This window comes from Cololabis saira, chromosome 6, assembly GCF_033807715.1.
Source record: "Cololabis saira isolate AMF1-May2022 chromosome 6, fColSai1.1, whole genome shotgun sequence".
Taxonomy (NCBI): Eukaryota; Metazoa; Chordata; class Actinopteri; order Beloniformes; family Belonidae; genus Cololabis; species Cololabis saira.
In genome coordinates, this window is record NC_084592.1 from 16,199,960 (window position 1) to 16,206,298 (window position 6,339).

Sequence of the window (6,339 nt, forward strand, 5' to 3'; positions counted from 1 at the left end):
TCTGAGCTGCGCCGCCTCTGGTGCGTCGAGTGAAAACCTCCCAGGGGCCGAAAACATCTAATCCTACATAGGTGAATGGAGCTGATGAGCTCAGGCGCTCTGGGGGGAGGTCGGCCATCTTTTGGACCTCAAGCCGTCCTCTCAGCTTGCGGCAGGTTACACAACGATGAAGGACTGAACTTATCAGCCTCTTGCCAGCAACAATCCACAAGCCTGCAGCCCTGATCGCACCCTCAGTGAATTGTCGCCCTTGGTGTTCAACTTTCATGTGGTAATGATTCACCAGTAGTGTTGTGACATGACTTTGTTTTGGGAGAATGATTGGATTTCTCACCTCTGGACTGATTGATGCATGTCTCAGACGTCCACCGATCCGTAAGAGGCCATCATTCATGGACGGGTCAAGGTTCAGGATTGTGCTTGTTCTTGAAATGTCTCTGTCTTCTTGCAGTGCAGTGTACTCTTCTGGATACGCTCCTCTTTGAACAGAAGTGAGTATGAACTGCTTGGCTGCTGTCAACTCTTCTGGAGTACGAAGTCTGCTGCATCGATGCCATCCTTTACATGTGGCTGGTGAGTCAGATCTGAATGAACGAGCTTGATGGATCAGGAAGGAAACTGCCCTCAGCAAAGACCCCCAAGTGGAGAAGCGTTGGAAACGTCCTGAGGTGAGTTTACATTCATTGATGCAGGTAGCAAGGGTGGTCAGTTGAGGTCTCACATCTGCGTCTGTTTCAGGATCCACAAGCTTATAGGTCTTCTGTGTCTCGGGCAGAAATGGTTTGTGGAGGAACTCTGGTCCTGTAAACCACATGCTGTTGGTGAGTTGAGACGCTGGAACAGATCTGGTGGCCAGGTCAGCTGGATTCTGACCTGTAGGCACATAATACCACTGTTGAGGGGAAGTTGTCTTGCGTATCCGGTGAACACGGGTGTGTACATACACAAAGAATCGCTTTGATTCATTGTATATATAACCAAGAACAACTTTACTGTCACAATAGAACCTCACTGCATCCGGTTTGTGGTCGAGCTCGTCGAGGATCAGTTCAGCCATCTCGACGGCCAGCACAGCTCCACACAGTTCGAGGCGAGGGATCGTGGGCTCGGGTTGAGGAGCCAGCTTGGCTTTCCCGAGCACAAAGCCAACTCGACACTGTCCATCTGTCATGACAACTCTGAGGTAAGCTACTGCCCCTATTGCCCAGTTCGAAGCATCAGAAAAAAGACATAACTCTGTGTGTCTGGCGCTGGAGAGGGACCGTTGTACGTATGAGCGGGGAAGGTGGAGAGCACTCAGGTCTTTTAATGATACTTTCCATGTTTCCCATTTGTTTAACTTGTCTGCAGGAAGTTCAGTGTCCCACTCGTGAATGTCAGCTGAAAGTTCTCTGAGCAGAGCTCGCCCTTTAATTGTCACTGGCGCAACCAAGCCCAATGGGTCGAAGAGGCTATTGACGGTGGATAGCACTCCACGGCGGGTGAATGGTTTGTCGTTGACTGCCACTTTAAATGTGAAGGTGTCAGAGTCTATGTTCCAGCACAAACCGAGACTTCTTTGCACTGGAAGCTCTTCTTTGTCGTGGCCCAGGTCTCTCAGGCCTGCAGCCAGGTCTTCAGGTTTGAAGGCTTGCATCACTGTGACACTGTTAGAGGCGATTTTATGCAGCTTCAGATTTGATTCTGCCAGAGAAGCTTGAGTGCGCTTGAGCAGATCAATGGCTTCAGTCTCAGATGGGAGGGAGATGAGCCCATCATCCACATAAAAGTGTCGCTCAACAAAGTGGCGAGAGTCAGAGCCGTACTTTTGTTCGCCCTCTTGGGCAGCTCTCCGGAGGCCGTATATCGCGACTGCCGGCGAAGGGCTGTTCCCGAACACATGTACTCGCATCCTGAACTCCATTACTTCCTTAGTTAGATCATTATCCTTGTGCCAGAGGAATCTCAAGTCGTCTCTGTGGTCTTCTCTCACCAAGAATCCATAGAACATTTGTTGAATGTCAGCAGTCAGAGCAACGAGCTCTTTTCTGAACCTGACCAGCACTCCCAGGAGTGAGTTATTCAAGTCAGGGCCTGAGAGCAGAACGTTGTTGAGAGAGATGCCATTTTCTTGTGCGCTCGAATCAAATACAACTCGTATCTGACCCGGCTTCTGGGGATGGTACACTCCAAAAATGGGTAAGTACCAGCATTCTGCACTCTCAGGAAGAAGGGGAGCTTTTTCAGCATGTCCGTTTAGAAAAAGCTTCTCCATAAAGCCAACGAACTGTTCTTTCATTTCAGGATTTTTTTCTCAGTGTACGCTGCAAGGAGTAGAGACGGTAGAGGGCTTGGGCACGGTTATTTGGAAGGTGTGGCCTGGGGGACCTGAAAGGTAGGGGAGCAGTCCAGCTGTTCTTTTCATCTCTGTGTAGCTCCTTTCCCATGACCTTGAGAAACGTTTCATCCTCGAAAGACAAGGCAGGTTTGTCATCATTCTCGGTTCTAGTGAACACGCTGCATCCAAGCTGGTCTTGAGCTGCCAGACTGTTGCCAGAGGAGCTGGAGAGATGAGAAGCGCTGCTGAATCTGTGCTCCCCGCCGTAGCTCACTTTTTCTTTGACGCTGATGTGTTTCTGACAGGGCGTCAGATAGGACGGACGTCCGTTCTGCAGGACGTTGGTCTTGAAGACAGCTACAGTGGGTTTGTGAGCACTATCAATACAAACTTCCCCCACTATAACCCACCCTAAATCCAAACGCTGGGCAAAGGGTGCATCATGGGGCCCACTGATTTGCTGTCTCACCTTGTGGACACGTATGAGGTCTCTCCCCAGTAAGAGCAGGATCTGCGCCTCAGGATCAGGCTCTGGGATGTAAGGCGCCACAGGTCTCAGGTGAGCGTGGGAAAGAGCGACCTCTGGTGAGGGGATTTCTGATCGATTGCTCATGATCTCATTACATTCAATGAGTGGCGGTAAGTCTAAACACACTTCACCATTTATTGCTTGTACCTTGAAACCAACTGCCTTCCTTCCAGTCATTTCAATGGTGCCGGCGCATGTTCTCATCAGGTAGGGTGAAGCGTTGCCTTGGATACCAAACAGCTGGAAAAACTCAGCTCTAGCCAGCGAACGATTGCTTTGGTCGTCAAGGATGGCGTACATTTTGACTGAGCGTTCTTTTTGTCCTTGTGGGAAAACTTGAACCAAGCATATTTTTGCACAAGATCGCGCTGGGAAGCCTTCTCCGCAGACCTCAGTGCATCGTGACGTAACCTCTGAAGGCGTGTTGTTTTGCTGCTCTATGTCAGGCTCACCTGCAGATGACACTGTTGATGAGAGGTGTAAGTCTGGGTGCATGGCTGTGCAGTGTCGATCACTCTCACACTCGTAGCATTTCAGCTCCACTGGACAGTCTTTGGCCATGTGAGTAGCAGAGCAGCACCTAAAACATCGTCTGTGATCTCTTAGCAGTCCTTTGCGTTCTGTCAGCGGCTTCATTTTAAAGGCTCTACACTTTTCCAGAGGATGAGCTTTATTGTGAAGTGGGCAGTTTTTTGCTGGATCACCACTGTTTTTCTTCTCCATCTCTGCTCTATACGTTGAGTTTGGGCCTGCTGCTGCTGACAAGTCTGTCTTATGAACGGCTATAGTTGTTCTCACACCATCATATTTTGCTATGGGCCTCTCAGTACGGAGATGAGTGCGGCTGTTGTTCATCAAGACAAAGCTGGGGTCATTCCTAGCTTTTGCTTCACCGTTGACAAAGTTAACAAAGAAGGAGAATGGGGGATAACTTACAGCATAATGTTCTTTATATTTCGACCCAGTAGACAGCCATTTTTCTTGCAGGTTTATTGGCAGCTTTTCAACGATGGGGTTAATGCCCCGAGGTGTGTCAAGGTAACTGAGTCCAGGTAAGTACCCATCTTCTTTGGCTGAAAGCAGCTCCATGAGCAGGTCACCAAGTTCTCTTAGTTTGGCGTTCTCTCTTGAAGTGAGACGAGGAAAATTGTCCAACCGCTTGAATAGAGCGCTCTCTATCACCTCAGGGTTGGCGTAGCACTCTCTGAGCCTCGTCCAAGACATCTGTAGTGCAGCGTCGGGGTTAGTGACATGTACTGCTCGCATTCTTTTAATGTGTTCAGATGAGTCCTTTCCCAGCCATTTTACCAGTAGATCTAACTCTTCACCAGCTGTTAGGTCTAGGTCTTGAGTGGCGTTGAGGAAGGAGGACTGCCACGCTCTGAAGCTCTCAGGCTGGTCGTCAAACTTTGTAAGACCTGTAGTTACTAACTCCCTGCGTGCCAGATATTTAGCAAAGTCTATCATGTTAGCAGCTGGAGCATTAGCAGAAGTGTGCGTTGGTGTTACGGGCGAACCATCATGATGGTGGATGGGGCTTAACACTGGGGGGTCCTGCGTAGTCAGTGGCTGTGTCTTTTTTATGTGAGGAGGGGACACTGTGGGTGGGGCAGGTGTGTTAGGGCTGAAGCTGGTCTGAGCTTGCTGGTCCAGATATGCCTCCGTTCTCTTTTTAATTACTTTCGGTGAAACGTCACTCCTTATAACACTGCCGATGTCCTCATATTCTGACCGTGCTGCAGCTTCCAAAATCTCAGCCTCTGCGTTAGCAGCAGCAGCTGCCTTTTCAAGTTCTAGTGCTTCTAGGTCTGCCTCTATTGTAGCTTTTTCCAAATCCAATTTGGCTCTTTGCTTCTTTAATTCCAACTCTTTTTGTCCATATGCAACTCTGGCGCGTGCAGCTTCAGCTGCGGCTCTGGCCTTAGCAGCAGCGCTAGCCACTGAATGCTTGGAGGAAGATGAGCGCTTTGAGGAAGACGAGCGCTTTGAGTCGGCTACTGACGCTGCCTCTTCATCTTTCTGCGTTGTCTGGGCTTCCATAACTGCAGCAGGCAAATCCCTCTGATTATATGGTTTTTTACTGTACTGTTCTCTCTACGTGTTATGCTCTTGCGTGAACGTAGATTAAACAGCCAGCCAAACTCCTTATTCAGAAGCCAGGATGTGAGCGTCTTGCTCCTTTAATTTTCTTGTTACACATAAGTCAGCATTTCTGACTGCACTGAATTCGGTGTAAAAAACCATTGCTTTCTGAAAGATAACTGCATCATTGCGGCCGTGAGACAATGTAAACACAAGTTTTCAACGTGTTTTCTCGCTGCACTACCTACTTCCGGTTCGGGAGATTTTCAAAATAAAGGCGCCGGAAATACATGTAAATAAAAGCGACTTTCGAACATATCAAAAACACATTCAGGGCAGAACAGATACCTTTACATTAAAGAAAAGAAAACTATTAAATAATACAGAATGCAAAAAGAACAAAAAAAAACAACAAAGACTTTACAATGCTAAGTAGACTTTAAGATTCTTTTTAAAGTTAATTTGTTGTGTATGTAGGCAGCAGAGGTTTTGAGGCAGGTTATTCCACAAAGTCACTGATCTATAAATAAAAGATCTCTTAAGATGATTGGTCCTTGGAATTGGTAATTTGAGCTGACTGGACCCTCTAGTGTTATAATGATTCAATTTCAATTCAATTTTATTTATATAGCGTCTAATACAACAAAAGTTGTCTCTAGACGCTTTCCAGAGATCCATACCCAGAACATGACCCCCGAGCAGTTATTACATAAACAATGGCAGGTAAAAACTCCCCTAGTGGGAGAAAAACCTTAAGCCAAACAGTGGCAAGAAAAACTCCCCTTTAGGAGGGAAGAAACCTTGAGCAGGACCAGGCTCATAAGGGGGGACCCTCCCGCCGAGGGCCAGACTGGGGGTCAGGGGGGAAATGAGTATGCCTAAAAACAATCTGTTCATTTATAAACACTGGGGTTTTTGTGCTCATGACCGACTTGAACAGAACAAGTGTATTACACATGAATCTCTTCTCAACAGTAAGCCAGGAGAGGCAGGCATGCAAACGGCTCACATTAGACCTTAGTGAACAGCCCAGAACCAACCGTGCTGCCCTGTTCTGGACCACCTGGAGCTTCCTGAGGTCACCACTGCAGCAGGTGACCACACCATGGAGCAATAGTCAAGATGACGTAACACTAAACTCTGAACTTTCTGACGTAAGAGGGGACAGGCAACAAAAGAAGCACATCTCCTAGAAATACCAATTGCTCTTCCCATTTTTAAAATAATATAATTTAATGTGATGAGACCGAGACAGAGTGCAATCCAGCATCACTCCAAGGAGTTTAGTACTTTCAACTTGTTGAACTGCCAAATTGCACAACTTTAGAACAAGCTTTGGGCTTGTAGATACCCTGTGCCTAGTTCCCAGCACAATACATTTTGTCTTGGAAATATTAAGCACAAGTCCATT